This window comes from Phocoena sinus, chromosome 4 (assembly GCF_008692025.1).
Source record: "Phocoena sinus isolate mPhoSin1 chromosome 4, mPhoSin1.pri, whole genome shotgun sequence".
NCBI lineage: Eukaryota > Metazoa > Chordata > Mammalia > Artiodactyla > Phocoenidae > Phocoena > Phocoena sinus.
In genome coordinates this window covers 46,414,106-46,433,547 of record NC_045766.1, presented here as the reverse complement: position 1 = coordinate 46,433,547, position 19,442 = coordinate 46,414,106, and positions in this window count along the sequence as shown.

The window sequence follows — 19,442 nt, the reverse complement described above, 5'->3', positions numbered from 1 at the left end:
AGTCTTTACTTACTCCGAACATGTCCTCATCATTATCACATGGTTATCAAATAGATTTCTTCAAGAAAACTAGAGATCTTCACGCCAAATACGAATGACAGCTCAGATTGCTGGGACAGACAGAGAGTCAGCTAATCATATCTGAGGGACCTGGAAGTTATCTGTGAAATAGATGACTTTTGTGCTGGGAAGTTCATTGAGAGTAAAGGAAAGTGTGGAGAACACTGGGGGCCTCTGGGGGGTACCCCGGTGAGGGGAGAGTTCCAAGGGCATGGGAGCAATGATGGCAACACCATTTAACCACAGTATCTGTCACCCCATGGAAGATACTCCACCCTTCCAACAGCCTCTGAGGCCTTGCCGTGCTCTGCTCCCTTCCTGTAATGGATGCTCTTCTGCTTTGATTCCTACCTCGCCTTCAAATGCCACCGCTTCCATGAAGCTTTCCATGATTTCCTCTCATGAGTTTGGTTTCTCCTTCCTTTTTAATTACATTCATACTTTGGTCTAAGTCCTTTATGGTACTTAACTATCCCACAACAAAGAACATAGTTTTAGAAGTTGCTTGGGGATGGGGACTTTATCTTGCCCATCTTGACAATCTCCACAGAACCAAGGAAAATGCCTTGGCGATTGTGAGTTGATCTTAAAGTGTGCCCCATCTGTAATTAATGCTGCTGGAATAGGACAGCAGGAAGTCCTTTGTCCTGTCATGTCTGGCAATGGGAATAGTGAGGCCGAGAATGATGGCAGACACTAGTCCAGCACGAACTCAGACACATGCAACCACTCTCCAGGAGTCTCCACTTCTGGTCACCATAACCGCAAGTGACGGCTGCTACAGGTAAGCTCTCAACTAAAACAAGGTTCTTCCATCAAGTGTGTTTGGGTAACTCTAAGTCAATTACTTTTCAGTAGCGGCAGCCTCACTTTCCATGTTCCTCTTTTGTTTAACGTTCTTGAGGCCTTCCATGGCATTTACACTCCCTTTTTCCTTCTTCTCAGGCAGTTTCTTAATCTCCTCCTTGGGTCCTTTTTCATCTGTCCTCCTGTCATATATTACAATTCCCCAGGTTCCTTCTTCGATAATCTTTTCTCCTCACATGTTATACACATTTGTCTCCTGCCACTTCAACGCCCAAATATAGCTCTAGCCCAGACCATTTTCCTAGCCTCAGGCCCTTCTGTGGAGCTTCCCCAGAATGTCTCCATCTGAGATCCCACAGACACATAAGTGCCCACAGCGTCACTGCCGAACTCACCTTCTTCTTGCCTTTCCTGTGTTTCTGATTTTCTCTGTTACCCAGAGATCACCTCAAGTCTTCTTTCTCTCTCACTCCCTTTCTTCCACACATTCACCAACTCTTCTTTGGAATCTGTCCCTTCTTTTCATCACCACCACTATTCCCTTTGTTAATAAGACTCATACCACTTCTCCCTCTACTACTGAAGGAACCTCCTAATTAGGCTCCCTACCTCTGGCCTCTCCCCTCTCCAGGCCATTCTTCATTCAATAAACACAAATCTGACTAGGTCCCTCCCCTGCTTTCAGTCAGTCACTTCCTGGCTCCTCCCTGGTCTACTGCTAAATCCAAAGCTCTCAATTTGATATGTAAGGTCCTTCCTGAGCTCTAACCCCTCTCAGCTGCCCTAAACCCATTTTCTACTGTGGCTCCTTTTATATTCTTCCCTCCAGACATACCGTTAAGAAAATGATTTATGGTTTTTCCTAAAGGAAAGGAGACCTCCTTCTTCCTGCACATGCTCTTCTCACCAACTAGAACCTACCAGCACCACCTTTATCATCTATCTAACCTTTACTCAATGAATCAGCTTAAGAAAAATACACTCTTGAAAACCTACACTGAGGCCCTGGATTCTTTCTTCCCTCCAACTAGGTTATATGTTCCATCTCTGCAACTTTTTTTTCTTTTGACAGGTTCTAGTCTGTTCATTGATCTCCCCCCAGGTCTATGAGTTGCTCAAGGACAGAGCGTCACCTTATCTTCTCTGTATCTCCAAAGCCCAGCAAAGTAGTTAACATTGACCAACTATTTGTTAAATGGAAGTAACAAGAAAAAAAATTAGCTACGCATTAAGCAACTAGGTTAGTGATTTGATTTCAGCTTCAGTGGAGGAAAGACAGATACTTGGGATTTGAACATAGCCCCTTGAGTCAGCTCATTAAACCTCTGTGTTCATCTAGTTCCAGAGTTTCCCACCTATTGAAAAAGATTGGAAAAACAAGTGCTGGATTTAGCAAAAGAGAACAAAACTAGATTTAAGCTTTAGCAAAGCTCACGATGTTGAAATTGGGAAGGAAAATGTTAGGGGTGTTGGGAGACAATTCTTCAAGGTCTCTTACATTTCTTCATACCTTGTGAAGACGCTTTGATGGCTTTTGTTCTAGAAGGATGTCTGTATATAGCAAACAGCTTTGGAAGATTTAGAGAGTGTATCCTGCCAGGGCTGAGGACAGAGTTGTTTCCTGAGCAGGATAATAAAGACGATGTCTCCCTCTAAGGGCAAAAGTTGGGCAAGGTTGTTAACAGCCCCCTTATAAGGTTGGAGATTTTTTAAGGCCCAGGTTCCTTAGCTGCGACATAAATTCACTATGTACACAGTATCCATTTGGGCCACTCCTCATTGCCCCATAGAATTGGGGGTGGCGGGGGATGGAAGCCTATGCAAACATGAAGCTCACACTACCTGCTATGGCTTGATTAATAAAGTCTTTTGTCTCTGACCAGGAGCCTCATATCTTCTGTCAGCAGCTATGTACTGTGGCAAACTAACTTGATACCTTGAAGGTAGAGTAAAATCTTACACACTTCAGAGTTCCTGACAAGAAGAAGGGAACTAAAGGAAATTTTTTTAACTATTTGATAAATGTTTATGAAATTGAATACTACCAGAAAGATAAAATCTTAAATAGAGTATAATAGTTAAGAGCAAGAATCTACAGTCAAACAGTCTGGGTTCATAGCCTAGCTTTTAAAATTATTAACAATATAAACTCTCCTGAGCTTTATACCTTTATATGCAATTTCTCCAGAAAACCTTAACTTCTCTAGATCTCAATTTCCTCATTATAAAATGTGGATACCAGTATTACCCTCTGATAGGGTTGTTGTGAGGATTAAATGAGTTAAGATATGGAAAGTACTTAAATTGTTCCTGGCATTTAATAAATGCTATTTAAGAATAATATTCTGATGCTCGAACTTTACTCCGTGGACAATCAAAGTTTTTAAGAAAGGAAATGATGCTAGTAAGTATTTGCTTTAGAAACCAACTTTGATGAAAGTTAAACCATATATATAATAAAAATAAAGAGGATCCAGAGAATATGAAACAGAAGACTAACCAAGAGATGACTATAGCAGTCTAGGAGTAAAAATAGCTTGGCTGGGCTTTAGTGCTGGCAATGGGGAAGAGAACTAATTCAAGAGAGATTTCGTTGCTGGTGTTTCTAGAATTTTGGTACCCGATAGGAATATAAAAATTAATTTCTAGTTATCCAATTGTCGTATAAAAAGACCTTTCCATAATCATCCCACCTAAAGCTCATAATATAACTACAAGGTAAAGAGGGAGAAAAGTGACAGATAAAGGATTTCAAATACGAAGGGAGGGGAAGATGAGGGATCTGTCCCCTCAGAGGGACAGAACGTTGATAACTAGAGATTATCTAAGGACATTTTGAGTCTGAACCCCATGGTGATGATAAATCTATCGCTGAAAATGCAAGTCTGTAGCTCTGAAGAGAATGGGGCTAGATGTACAGATCTGGGTTTCACCAGAATAGAACATACGATAGAAGCCAGCGGAAAGGAAGCGATAAACCAGGTAAAGTATATAGAACGGGAACAGGAACGAGGATAGAAGGTAAGAGAAAGCAGGGGCCGGTGCAGGAGAACTACAGATGATACGGAGTGTACAAAGGAAAGGAACAAGTGCAGCAGTGGAGAAGTGGGAAATAGGAATAGGCAGTAATATCACATACTACAGGAAAATGAGAGTAGGGTGAGTCCTGGAAAAAAAGGCAGCCTCTGAGAAGGAATTTCAGCAGAGGAGGCCAGACTGCAGTGGCTTAAATGATCGATGATAAGATCACTGATAAGCATCAAAGAGCTGTTCTTGAGAAATTGAAGATGAAGGAGAGAAGCAAGGTCAAAACAGATCCACATATAGACACAAACATATAAACACGGAACAGAAAGAGATGTAGATAAGGTGACTTGGACACATTGGGGAGAAGAGGAAAAACTAGTAGAAAGGAAACAGTTGGCAATAAAAGAAAGAAAGGAGATGACTAATGTAGAAAAATTTTAAAGTTGGGATGTGGAACATATAGGGAAGGGATTACCTTGAAAAAAGTAGAAAGTTATTCCCATGAGACACCTAAGAAAGAAGTAAAGATACAGAAAACAACATTGAAGCTGAGAACAGGGAGCCTGACAAAATATTATATATTAAATAATATAATGTCAATCTCATCGATAAAGTATGGGTTGAAGTTGACTGCTAAAACTACATGGCCGAGGTGAGGCTCAGGTCCACTTGAAGCAATAGGAGAAAGAGTAAACTACTGCTAAATATAAGCAGGAGGGTCTGGGAGGCTGGTAATCTGAGACCCTAGGAAGCCTAGAAAGGAGAGGTCAAGGGCAGAGGGACCATCACAAGTAACAGTGATTATGAACAAGTCTCTGGGGTTGGAATGGGTCCAAAGCCCATCCCACCACTTCTCAGCTATGAAACTTCAGACAAGTTACTTAACCTCTCTCTCTGCCTCAGTGTCCTTATCTGAAAAATAGAGATGATAGTATTATCTACCTCAGAGGATTGCTGTTAGGATTAAAGATATCAATAAATACAAATTACTGGAAATAATGCCTTGCCCATGGAGAGACCACCCAGCCTTCTCTACTTCACTTTGTACTCAGTGTGGCTGACTTCATGAAAAAGGAAAATATTTTTGAACTAAATGACACTGAGTAAATGACAGACCACAGACCATTCTTAAATTTTTTGTAAATTTAAAAGTGGACTGTTATTAGCCCCAGACGTCTCTAATTGGCTCAATTTCAGGCTTTCTCAGAAGTAAAAAACAAAACCAAAATAAAATAAAACAAATTCCAGCATGGTGTGATTCTGAATTATTAAACCTTTTTACCTTTCTCTACTTCTAAATTTATTCATTATTTGAAAATCTAAATCTCTGCCACTCTGACCACAAGTTTCTATATCAGCTACAGAAGTCTGAGGTTAAACAGTTCTACAGGCATGTGTCGGATGTGAGGGTCGAGTGGATAAACTGTATCAGATCAGGCACATTTTGGATTTGTATGTCAACCTGTATTGGATACCTACATTAGGGAATGGATGTGCGCTGTCTTAAACAGTTTAGGAGACTGTTGAGTCACAAAGTGACCATACCTTTTTAAAATTCCCCCCAAGTGTCAGAGAATGCCGAGTATCTCAAGTCCCAGGAGCTTCAGCTACTGGATCTGCCTTTATAGACTTCTGCCTGTGTGATATCTATCTGCAACACTCTCATGTTTACTACATCCATCATGTTGTATACAATAATTATGCAAGTGTTTACAAGAGAGCATCACAAAGGATAAATTTCAATAGACTGTCTTACAGCCAGTCATTTTCCTTTGATGTCTCAAAGATGTGGAGCAGAGTTTATTTCCATCTATTTAATCCTTGAGAAAACATTTGCAGAGTACCATTAACATAAGTAAACTCTTCAATACCCCTTTATCAAAATGCCATCACCAGGACTTCCCTGGTGGCGCAGTGGTTTAAGAATCCGCCTACCAATGCAGGGGACACAGGTTCAATCCCTGGTCCTGGAAAATCCCACATGCCTCGGAGCAACTAACCCCATGCGCCGCAACTACTGAGCCTGCATGCCTAGAGCCGGTGCTCCGCAACAAGAGAAGCCACCGCAATGAGAAGCCCGTGCACCGCAACGAAGAGTAGCCTCCGCTGGCTGCAACTAGTGAAAGCCCGCGTGCAGCAACAAAGACCCAACGCAGCCAAAACTTAACTTTTTTTTAAAATGCCATCACCGGTTACAACTCTCCAATTCGTAATATACTTGCCATGGATAGCTTTCTCTATTCAACAATTCCCAGTTTAAGCCGAGCCCATTGCTTTAAGTGTCTACAGCCATGAGAGAGCAGGAAATTTCTTATGAAGAGTCTCAGTGAGGAGAAAAAGCAGATCTTCCTTCTGTGGAACGATCTTACCCACTGCAGGACAATCAGCACCCCAACCCGCCTCCATACCCAGCACCAAACGCCAACAGAACCCTATAGCTTTCACAACAGTCAAAAAAGCCCCACAGGTTCCTCAATACGCACTAGGTAGAAGGTACTAGCCAGCCTCCCACTGAGAACCATCCCCCGCCCCCCGCCCCCACCCCCACCCCGGCACTGATTACAAAGAACTTCTTAGAAACACTGGCTGGGCCTAGGTGTTCTGAAAGGGATGATAGTTGTTAAGAACTCCAGCACTGGAATTCGAACTACCTGGATCCAAATCTCACGAACTCTTGGAGTGTGAACGTAACCTGACTGTGTCTCTTTCTTCATCATAAACGGAGATGATAATGATGCCTACCTCGTAGGGCTATTTCCAGGATAATATGAAATAATACATGTAAAGTAGTTAGAAATTTGCCTGGCATCTAACTAAGAATTCAAAAAGATTAAGTATTCATTACCTGTGATTTCCAACGTGGAATTACATAGGAGGTACGTAGGCACTCTTTGTGAAATACTGACTTTATGAATCTATCTAACCTTAGTTATATGGGGTTTCCTAAACGTGATAAGACAAGGTTATCAGATCAATTATCATTAGAGTTGGAGGACCTATATGTCATACATTACATCTTTTGCTTCATTAGTAAAATCTCCTTTGAAAATGAGCTTACCTGTGGAGTAATGTACCGTAAATACAATGCATTACGTTTAGGCTGACTGTTATTTAGCTGCACAGTCATTTCCTCTTTTCAGTTGTCACCCCAGCTCCAAAATCTGCTCAAGTACAAGATCAGCTACACAAAATTTTTACCTGTGTTAATGACCTATAAGTGCCAGTCAGTAGGATGATGTGTTCTCATTAGTGGTCCTCATCTCATTAGAAGCCTGCTCTCACTGATAATGGACCTCAGAGGTCAATAAAAATCTCAGGAAGAATTCTCTTTAATTTAATAGATGGACAGGTGTGTGGAAGCCAAGTGCTATACATCGTTTTATTGCACATGCCTACGACGATTGCAAAGGCATCTGCAGAAACCTAGCACTAAATCCCAACATGGTTCCTGCTGAAGAAACCATTAACTCTAATACCAGGGTTTCCCATCCAGATTTCAGAAAGCACTAAGAGTCATCAGAGTGATCTCAATAACTCAAGAAAGAGCATCTCTATTAAACACCCAAGAATTTATATTGGTTTTAATCCAATCTCATCTCACCTGATAAATGAATGAGCTGCAGCAGCAGTGTCCTTTAAAAAAAAATGCAATGTCATCCTTCCAGGCTTTTCAACAAAAGTATCAATACTGAAACATGAGTTAAAATATCTAAGCAATATGAAAAGTGAGGTGGGATTTTAGTTGTTTTTCAGTGTCCCTTCCCCAAAGGAATTTTTCTGTTTCATGTGCATGGGCCAGCCAGGGTCCACTTCAATAACAGCGCTTGTAAAAGTAAGAGCATGGCTAGCCAGCAAGCATGCTAAAAAAGCAGGTGCTAAAAAGTGGAGGCTTATGCATGTACAAGCTACCCAAAGTAAGATATGTTTCCTGAGATAAACTGGAGAGGAAACGCCTATTCAGATAAACAAGACACATCTTATCAATGTAAAATAAATCACCTACCCAGAAATTTCTTGCATTTCTGCCGAAAAACGTATTTACAAACTATGTAGGCAAGTTGTTCTGCGATGCCACCTCACTGTGGCCATGTCTCAAGATTTATGGTTAGTGACATTTGCAGTAACCAGGTAGTAAATCGAATCTCACATGAGAAGAATGAAATATGGAAATGTAAAGTGAATCCAAGAATAGTATTTTTTTGACAAGAAAAAGTCAAGACCCAGAAAGGTATGGATGGCTTTGTGTACTCCTCTAAACCATTTTTCTACTATAAAGCATTCACATTTCAGAAAATCAAAGATGAAGCAAAGAAGTAGCAAAGACGTTTAAAGGTTCAAAATACCCTGGCGTCTATTCATAACCGCTCAGGAGCAGAAAGGAAAATCAGTTAAATTTGGTTTCTCTCTCAGACAGTTCCATGATGATCCCCTGATGCTACAGAATTTAATGCAAACTTCTTCCGCCGGTCAAGGCGACCGGGCAATTGGTAAAGATTCACACTTCCCCTGAGCTTCTCACTACAGCTGACACAGTGACCAAGAACGAGTATCTCCTCCCTTCTTCACTTCTAATCTGGAAATGAAACCATGACCCACCCTCAGAGGATGCGTTTCAGTCATCTTCCTACTCTTTAGTTCTCTCCTAACCGGGCTAGCATCTAAGTGGCTGCGCATTCAGCCCTTGACATTCTCTCTTCCCCAGCTCCTCACTTCGGCGAATGAGCCGGGGTTCGCCTCTCGTCAAACCTGTGGAATAATCCACTCCTTCGGACTCGGAGATACTTCTCAAAAAAAAAAAAAAAGACTATATATATATATGTGTGTGTATATATATATATATATATATAAACTTTGGTCTCTAGAAAGGTCATGTCAAGTAACGATTTCATTCAAAACCCTTTCAGAAAGTGGAACTTATCATTAGCCAATTACTCTTCCAAACAGGAAATTAACACACACACACAATTTGCGGGAAAATTCTGTCAGGCGCTGAGAAAGTATGTCAGGTGGAAAGCACCCAGCACCCCCCGGGGTCTTCGTCTCTGACCCGAGGACCCGCTGAGGACAGCGTTCCCGCCGCGCTCTGCCTGGAACTGCTCGCCGACCCCGCCCGGTGCCCGCCTGCCCCTCCTGCCCTCCATCCCTTCCGGGAGGGAACGGCTGCGGCCGCCAGGACTGCGGCAGGTCTCGGGTGGGCGGAGGCATACGGGGCCGGCTCTCCCCCCACGTCCCGGAGCGCGCGGGCGCCACTTACATGCCCGGACGGAGCTGAAGGGCTCTGCCTGACGGCCAGCCGGCGGCCACCCAAGTGCACCAGAGCCACACCAGAGCCACAGTCGCCAGGTCATCTCCGCCGGGCGGAGCTGCTCCAGCCGCCACGCCGGCTGCGCGCCGCGCGCCACTCCGGCTCCGCAAGTCCGAGCCCCGCGCAGAAGTTGAGCTCGCTGGGCGGGCAGAAGTTGGTGTGCGGGCTCGCGGGTCCAACGAGATGCGTCTCCCTGCGGAGGGCGCGAAAGCAGCTCGGCCCCACTAGGCATCACCCACGACGCGGAGAGCGCAGGCGGAGCGCCTTGGCGAGTCCCCGAGGCGCCCGGGGCCGCCGAGATGCGCGCCCCTGCTCCGCCGGGAGCGACTGGCAACCTGCGAGCCCAGCCGCCCCGCAGCTTCCTCCGCCACGGTGCCATGGAAACGCGCTCGCCGCCCTCCGGGCCCGGCCCCTCCGGGCCCGGCCCCTCCGGAGCGCTTAAAGAGACAGCCCCGCCGCCACCGCGGCTCGACTAGCTGTTGGGCGCCCCCCACCCCCGCGCCCTCCTCACCCGCTCCTCTCTCCCGCGCCGCCAGGAGGAGGCGCGGCGGGGGCTGGACGCTGGGGGCTGGAGGGGCAGCTAAGAAGATATTTAGGGGGCTCTGCTCAGTCCTCCCGCCTAACCCTGCTACCTACCTCTTCCTACCCACCCACCCAAGACACACACCCAAACCTCGCCAAAGAGACGAAGCGGCTCTGGCTTCCCCTCACACAGCAACCTGCTCAGAACCAAGCCAGCTGTACATCTGCCACAAACAGAGACCAAAGGAAGGCTGACTTTTGATTCTTGCTTGCTCCGCTCGCTCCCAACCCGAGTCTTGGGAGTCGGTCAGAACACAGGCCCGGGGGTGGGGCGGGGGGGGGGGAGGTCGGTTTGAAGTAGGAACCAAACAGCAGTTGATTGAGTCAAATCTCCTGCCAAATCGACAGTTGCAGGGCACATCGTCGGCTCATCCAGAAATCCTCATTACTCCAAATGGGATCATCTCCCTTCAGTTTATTTGGCCACCGTCTATCTCACCCCCTTCAGGCACCAGAGTTATGAGAAGGAGCCAACGCTTTTCCAAACCTACTCCCTCCTTTCCTTCAAACCAGCTCCTCTTCCCCCAAATTTGCTGAGGAGCAGTCAGTTGCGAGCCCCCAGAGCCCTTCCAGAAGGGAACGGCGTCTGCTCGGAACGGGAGGCATAGGCTGCGGTGCTGGCCCGCCTGCCTGGGACGCATAGCCAAGTGCCGCGCGGTCGCCAGCAGCTCCGGCCCGAAGAGATGCCTCTGCCCGGCGCCAGCTGCTGTCTGGAAGGCCACAAACCTCTGGAGTCTGATTCGTGAAAATAAAAATCTATGGTGCATTGTGCCCTCCAACAAGGACAGCCCGGCTCCGAAGCCATAATCTGTTCAGCCCTGCAGGAAACAGATCAATCTGCAGCGGGACAACTTTGTTCTCTGATTCCTAAACTTACCAAAAGTGGCTCTCCAATGACTCACTCATAGTCAAACATTTAAAGTGGTACCACCTGATTTCCTCAATCGTAGGAGCCTTAAAAGGATCTACCCCAAATGGTCTTTGGGGCTTCCCTTTGCCCTTCATAGCTGAATTAACCATCTGGCTCTTAGTTTCAGTCTTCTGAGCCTTTGTTCTCCCTTCTTTTCTTTCTTCTTTTTCTGCAACTAAAGAAGCAACTGGGCATTTACAGGGGAGACTGGGGAACAAACTTTTGGGGTTTCTATGAAAAGAAAGAAAAAGATGAGGGTGCGTTAGAACCATTCCACTCCTGAATTATTTCGCATTCTGTGACTTTGCCCTCCTTGATTTGGGGAGCTGGAGTTCACACCACCCTGAAGTCTTCTCTATTTCTCCTAGACATATTTATTCTTTTTACTTTTTTTTAAATTGAAGTTAAAGTGAAAAATCATGAATATACAACTAGATGATATCTCTATCTTTTGACAGATATCTTTAACAAACAGAATTTTGAAGCAATTTGCACAATAGAAATCATTATTTGAACCCCTTATTTTATAAAACAGGGATTCATTCTTTCTTTTTTTTCTAAATGCTTGTTATACATGAACCAAACCTTCTCCAATCACAGAGCGGATTTCGGGAAAGTGCTGACATCTGTTGTAGAAATGCATTGTCACTTAGCTAACTCTTAATTAGTTCTGATAATGACATGCCCAGCATGGGTCGCTGAAACACATTGATAATTTTAACATCTATTTTTAACTCTTAGTTTTAACTTCTCCTGAACCTCTTTGTCACCTTTGTTACCAAGTAACAAAGTTGAATGCTTAATTTCACATCCTCTTCTTTCTCCTCTCCCTCTTCTAGTGAGGTGCTAATGAACAGTGAAATGACCAAGGGCAGGCAGGGCACAGTGAGGACGGAAATAAAGAAAAGGAAACTGGTAATTCACAGTAATGGTGATTCCTGAACTGTGTGTACTAACTACATAAGGTGAGGCTGTTTTTCTTCCCTTCTGGATGTAGTAGAGGTGAAAAGATTAACTCTTTCCATTGATTCAACTTTTAGTTTGTCTTTGGATGAAACCTAAAGACTCCGGGTTATTTCAATATAGTTTGATCTTAATTGTTTTAATGAAAATGTATAGCACACCCAAAGATGACAGTATAGCTTAACTGTACCCTGAAATTCATATGATTTGCTAAGCCTTTCTTTGCTTCTGGAACAGTTTTAACTCCGTAGGGCTCTATCTTCAACTAATCTCATTCTCTCCTGGAGTGTAAAAAGTTTCTAATCATTTTTTTTTCTTTATATTACAGAAAGCCTTGCATAAATAATAGACCTTCTTTATTACAAGGCTAAATTTTATGTAAGCCACAGCTGAAACTCAGAACTATTTTAAGAGCTAAAGAATAATGGGGAAATACAGGAATGTATGTAAATTATCTGATTGCATGGTTGTTTAATAAAGGGCATGCTTAGTTTGGGTACAGGGGAAGTGAATCAGTAAGTTGAAAATCCCAAATTAGAAAAATTTCCTTTTATGTACATTAGTTTAAAACCATGTTTATTATAGATGAATATTTAAAAGCACTTCGGATGTGACGCTAAATGTGATTAGTGTATATTTCATAAAGTGAGGTTGATTTCGAATTATTATAGCATGGATAATAATATAACACAATGCCATGTAAGCAATTACCATTAAATGAAATATACTCTTCCAGCATAGGGATTTAAAATTTTCCATGAACTGGGAAGCCCTAATTTGAACTCAGCTCTCCTTCTGCAGTCTGTTCATACAATTTAAAAATAATTGGTAATTTGGTTTTATTGGCTGGTTATGCTATTCTCTTAAAAAAGGATGCATTATGAAACCTGTTAGTTACAGTCTTACACAGTAAAAAAGCAATGCAGTTTGGTTTGGGGATGCTATGAACACACAAAATGAAGCCAGATACAGACAAAACCATTCATTCAGCGTTTATTGCCCAACATGAAAGAAATTTTTAAATTTAACAAAGCAAGGGAATGAGCCACATACACAAAGAATCAACTTTTTAAATTAAGAGAGAGAGAAGTTTTGTGATGATGGCATCCGTTGCTCAGACATAAATTTCATGGAGGAAAAAAACAGACACATCATGAATTGGGTTTTATTTTTGTGAATGGTATTTTACACTGCCAACCTGAACAGGTTTTTAAAAATGGGTTTGATATAGCAGACAAATGTTCTCTCTGAGAAGAGCCCAAAGGATTTGGGGGGACCTCCGGTGGGAATGCCACATGCTACCCCACTCTCTCCAGACCTGCATCAAAGGAGTGATAAATCTAACTAGCTTCTCCCTTGTAAGGAGGAGCTGGGGTAAGCCAATTTCACGCTTTATATATGCTCGTTGTAAAAAGGAATGCTTACCTAAAAAGAAATAGATTCTGACCAGATGTTCCAAAATCTTCCTCAGCTGCTGCTTGAAGCTTTACAGTCCCCACATACTTTATCTTCTCGTCTATCTTCTTCTAATTGAGAAATTGTTGATCCATGCAGTTCGACAGGCAGGCTGCTGCAAAAACCTTCCTGCCAAAGCTTTTCAGCCCTGCTCTCCTGCACACAAAAACTTCCAGTGTCTGTATGGGGACAGGAAAAGAGAACAGGCCACTTCATCTGGCAGGTGTTGTGGGTGGAAAGAGGAGGAGGTCAGAAAGCAATTCTTCAAAGGACAGATTCTGTCACCTGAAAGTGTAATAAATTGCCATTATAGAAATGCCTACAAGCACTAATGAGCCATGTACATTGAAATCTTGATGTCAGGCAAAATAGAATGAAATTCACCCAGGAACCAACTGGGATTGTCACACCAAGATGTGAATAATCATTCTTGCTTTGGTTTCATCTGCCACTAAATTTTGTCCCTACAAACCAATAGCTCTCTTTTTAAGGAAAGTGATAAATTTAGCATAAAACTCCTAAGATATCTGTCTAGTGATTAATACATAATTTCTCAGTACTGTGCTACTCATTGGCCGTAAAGACTTGACCAATCAGATGTGAGTTATAATAGAATTACCAACTCCAGAATTATGTATATTTATTAGAACATAATTAGAAGATCAGCCCAGATAAACATTTGACTTGTACTTTTTTGGAAACTGTACTTTACACAGCTAATTTCGTGTGTGTGTGTATGTGTGTATGTTAAAAAAAAAACATGTAACATTAAATTTACTCTCTTAACCATTTTTAAATATACAGTTCAACAGTGTTAAGTATATTCGCATGGTTGTGCAATAGATTTCTAGAACTTTTTCACCTTGCAAAACTTAAACTCTATTCCCATTAAACAGGAATTCCCCCTTCACCTCTCTGCTCAGCCCTTGGGAAACAACTTTCTACTTTGTTTCTATGCTTTTGACTACTTTAGCCACTTCATGAGTAGAATCATACAGGTTTTGTTCTTTTATGACTGGCTTATTTCACTTAGCATAATGTCCTCAGGATTCATCCATGTTGTAGCATGTGACAAATTTCCTTCTTTTTTAAGGTTGCATAATATTCCATTGTAGGTATATGCCACATTTTGTTTATCCATTCATCTGTTGATGGACATTTGGGTTACTTCCACCTCTTGGCTATTGTGAATAACGTTGCAATGAATGTGGGTGTGAAGTATCTCTGCAAGATACTGCTTTAAATTCTTTCGGATATATACTCAGAAGTGGGATTGCTGGATCATATGGTAATTCTATTTTTGCTTTTTGGGGAAACCTCTATGCTGTTATCCATAACAGTTGCACCTTTTTATACTTCCACCAACAGCGCACAAGAGTTCCAATTTCTCTACATCCTCGCCAACACTTATCTTCTATTCTTTTGATAGTCACCATCCTAACGGGTGTGAGATGATATCTCATTGTACCTTTTATTGCATTTCTCTTACAATTTGGGATGCTGAGCATTTTTTCATGTGTTTGTTGGCCATTTGTATATCTTCTTTAAAGAACTGTCTGTTAAATCCTTTGCCCATTTTTTATCAAGTAATTTGTTTTTGAATTGTAGAAGTTCCTTATATGTTTTAGATATTAACCCCTTTTCAGATATATGACTTGCAAAGACCTCCTCCCATTCCTTAGGTTGCCTTTCATTCTGTTGATTGTTTCCTATGATGCACAGAAATTCTTAAGCCTGATGTAGTCCCCTTTGTCTATTTTTATTTTTGTTGCCTGTGTTTTTGGCAGCATGCCCAAGAAATCACTGCCAAATGTAATGTCTTAAAGTTTTCCCCCTTTGTTTTCTTCTAGGACTTTTATAGTTTTAGGTCTTATGTTTAGGTCTGTAATCGATTCTGAGTGAATTTTTGTATATGATGTGAGATAAGGGTTTAACTTCAGTCTCTTGCATGTGGATATTCAGTTTTCCTAGCACCGTTTGGTGAAGAGACTGCCCTTTCCCCATTGTGTAGTTATGGCATCCTTGTCAAAATTGTTTGGCCATATATGCAAGGGTTTACATCTGGGTTTTCTATTCTATTCCATTGGTCTGTATATCTGTCTTCTTGCCAGAACCATACCATCTTCATTACTGTTGGTTTGTAGTATATTTTGAAGTCAGGAAATGTGAGGACTCCAACTTTGTTCTTTTTCAAGATTGCTCTGACTATCTGGGGTGACTTAAAGCTAATTTTTGTATGTAAAGAGCTTCTTTACTAGTATTTGCATAAATCCCACTTTTCCTAACATTTTTTTTTTCTGTCAAAGAAGAAAAAGTGAATACAAAAATCCCTTCCCTGGAAGCTTTTATTCTGAATTCCAACTTTTAATGTCTGAATGCCTTGGGTAACTGATCAAATCCTAACAGCCACTATCAATGCCTCTACAACTAACCATGCTAATGTTGAATAGATCTAATCCTAAAGAACACAAAGAAGGAGCAACACAGCCTGATGCGTGCATCATAGTGGGTCCAGTTATTTAGGCCCTGGCTGCAATAAGCTACTCATACTGTGCCATTAGGTCACCTTTTATAAACTAAGCATTCACAACCAGGAAAGATCAAAATCAATCATTGATAGTATAGAATTTTCCATTCCTCTCCAACTCAATATGGATAAACCAGAGGAGGGTTTCACAAGAATGAATCACTGAGCATAGTAGTGACGCATGAACCTCAGTGTAAATAAGGAAAAAATATCCACCTAAGGAAAAATTATCGAACCTAATATGGTCTTGAGCCTATCCATTTAAACCCCACATAAGAAGATAGGAAACATTGTCGGCTATTCTCTGGAAGGATAAGCCCAAGTTATAGCTGAGGCTCTACATCACCAACCCAAAGCTAGTGTATTTGAAAGTTCATTATCCTCCACTTTCATACAAACACAGTACACGCTTGCTCCTGGAACATTTTCTGTAGTTTTGACTGTGTGTTTTCTTAAGCGTATGAGGCAGACAGCTTCAGCTATGGCGCTGTGGTATACAAAGTGCAGTCAGCACACTATCAAGAAAGTGAAAAGACCACCCACAGAATGGGACAAAATATTTGCAAATCACATATCTGATAAGGAACTGGTAGCCAGTATATATAAATAATGCTTACCACGCAACAATAAAAATGGGGAAATGATTTGAATAGACATTTCTCGAAGAAGATGCATAAATATCCAATCAGCACATTGGAAAGATGCTCAATATCATTAGGCACTAAGGAAATGCAATTCAAAACCACAATGAGGTACAGCTTCACTCCTACTAGGATGGTTATAATCAAAGAGACAGTAACAAGTATTGACAATGATGTGGAGAGATTTAAACCCTCACACATTGCTGGTGGGAATGTAAAATCGTGAAGCCACTTTGGAAATAGTTTGGTAGTTCCTCCAAACATTAAACACAGAGTTACGATATGACCCAGCAATTCCACTGTAGGAGGATGAAAAACATATGTCCACACAAAAACTTGTACAAGAATATTTGTAACGGTGTTACTTATAAAAGCCAAAAAATGGAAAGAACCTAAATGTCCATTAGTTGATGAACAGATAACCAAAATGTGGCATATCCATACATCATAATATTATTCAGTCATAAAAAGGAATGGAGTATTGATATATTCTACAATATGGATGAACCTTGAAAACCTTATGCTAAGTGAAAGAAGCCAGATACAAAAGGCCGCATACTTATTTATGATTCCATTTATATGAAAAGTACAGAATAGAAAAATCCATAGAAACAGAATGTAAATTAGTGGTTACCAGGAGCTGGGAGACAGTGGGAAATGGAGAGTGTTCATGGGTACAGGGTTTCTTTCTGGAGTAATGAAAACACTCTGAAATTAGGTAGTGGTGACGGTTGTATAGCTTTGTGAAAACATGAAAAAGCACTGAGTTGTACACTTATTCAAAGGGTAAATTTTATGACAGGTGAATTATATATATTTTTAAGTGCTGTTTGCTGACCGGTGCCAAACTGCAACGTGTTTCATACTCGTCCCTGACGAGATGAGAAGCTTTTGCCAGAATGAAAGTAGACTGCATCACTAAGTGCACTATTTAGTTCAGCTGATATATTTTAATGGCGAGACTTTCCCAGTGAAGTAAGCAGTCCATTGATTTCCTTCTGAGGTATGCTTGGGACCAGGTAATGAAGAGTTCACAGATCAGCTACTTTGAGTAAAGCTGCTGTAAGCTGCACGCCTGACTTCAAGAATGTGCCTGTCAACGGTTACATGACACACTGAGGAATGAACGAAGACATTCACAACTTCTGAGAGAAACCGTTCCAAACCCGTGTCTTATGTATCAACTGCACGTGGTAACAAAACTTCCGTTCATCATGCCTCTATATGTGAGGCAATGAGTCCCATAAGAGAATTGAAGAAGGGGAAAGAGTGGAGGTTGGAAACTGGAGGGAGAAGGGAGGGTGGAGGGGGAGGAGAAGAAGGTAAATAAATAATAAGGCAGGTGCTACACGCACAAAGAGTTTACTTTCTTCTATGGAAGTCAGACATGTGACTTGTCCTATGTGATTAGTATAACAAGTAGCAATAAAATATAGAGGAGAGGGCTTCCCTGGTGGCGCAGTGGTTGAGAGTCTGCCTGCCGATGCAGGGGACACGGGTTCGTGCCCCGGGCCGGGAGGATCCCACATGCCGCGGAGCGGCTGGGCCCGTGAGCCATGGCCGCTGAGCCTGCGCGTCCAGAGCCTGTGCTCCACAATGGGAGCGGCCACAACAGTGAGAGGCCGGCGTACCGCAAAAAAAAAAAAAACAAAAACAAAATATAGAGGAGAAAGGGGTTAGTTTGGGGGAGGATATGCTTTCTATGTGGTCTGCAAAGCCTTCCAGAGGATGTATACGGGGTAGGTGATAAAAGATGATTAGGAGATCAGCAGGCACATACTTCTGAATACAAAAGACTAGAACCAGAGTAAATTAAACCAAAAGTCCGTACATATAAATTGGTGTTTGTCAAAGTGTGGCTTCCAAGCCAGCAGCATCAGCATTGCTTGGGATCTCGTTGGAAATAGTTCTCAGGTCCATCCCCGAACTACTGAATCAGCCAGTCTGGAGATGAGCAATAGCAATTCGTTCTAACAAGCCCTTCAAATGATTCTGAGGCACACTGAAGCTTGAAAACCACTGTTTTAGATAAACGTAGCAACTAGTTTAAAAAATAGATGCTCTGTCCTGAGAAAAAAAAATAGTGTTTCAGTTTAAGACAGTGAATTGAGCATAATATTTTACATCTGTTCCCTCCCCAAATTTTACTAAATGAAGAGTAAAGAAATGTTTTTAGCTACTATCCTCCAGTACGAACGAGAGAGGAGACAACTAGTCGACTATTTCAAGAAGAGTTTGGAAGATAGAAGCCTGATGCAGGATTACTAACTGCATTGGTAGATAGAAGTCACAAAAGTTACAAGGTAGGTGCCTGTAAAAGGCAATGCCTAGGAGGAGAGAAGTGAGCTAGTTCCCCAGAGAGAACATCTGAGAAATCTGGTGCTTGAAGAAACCTGGAAGGAGTGAGTGATGCCTAAAATGAGGGGTATGCTTGTAAAATATATTGGGTAGTTGATTTTCCCTCTCCTTATACCCCTCAAGACCCAGGTGATGTATTCTCTGAAAAAATTGAATTACAGGGGTTTATCCTTGACACAGTGGAAAACAGAGGTTGGCAGAGGGCTAACGCAAGAGCACTAGGTGGAAAGTCCACAGAATAAACTGAAGCCCTCTCATGGCCCTTCTCACTTGTGGTCCCAGAAAACCTATATCTGACTGTATATCATGCACCATGCAGGAGGTTGGAGGACTGTTTTCTGGAGACCCCAATAAAAAGGTCAGTGATTGATAATCTTCCAGTTAAGTCTACCACTTGACTACACCCACCCACAAAAGCAGAACTTCTTTCTAATAATCTTTGTAGTGCTTACTCTTAAACATAATCAGCTAAGGGTCACCAGATATAAAGAAAGCTTCCAGTATGTAGAGACCACATGAAAATAACAGATAAAAGAAACCTGAAAGAAAAGGAAAAAAAATCCCCTGCCTCCCAAATTATAAATATTATCTTAAGAAAGTGGATATATTACATTCACATACACAAAAAAGTGTTTTGCTATGGAAAAGGAACACTGTGAGAAATAACTTTTTGAAATTAAACATAGGATAACTGCAGTGAAAAAACATTCCATAGAAAGGTTAGAGAAAATCAAGGAAATCTCTCAGAAGGTAAAAGGAGAGACAGACGGACAGAGACAGGGAGGAAGAGAGAGAAACTAGGAAATA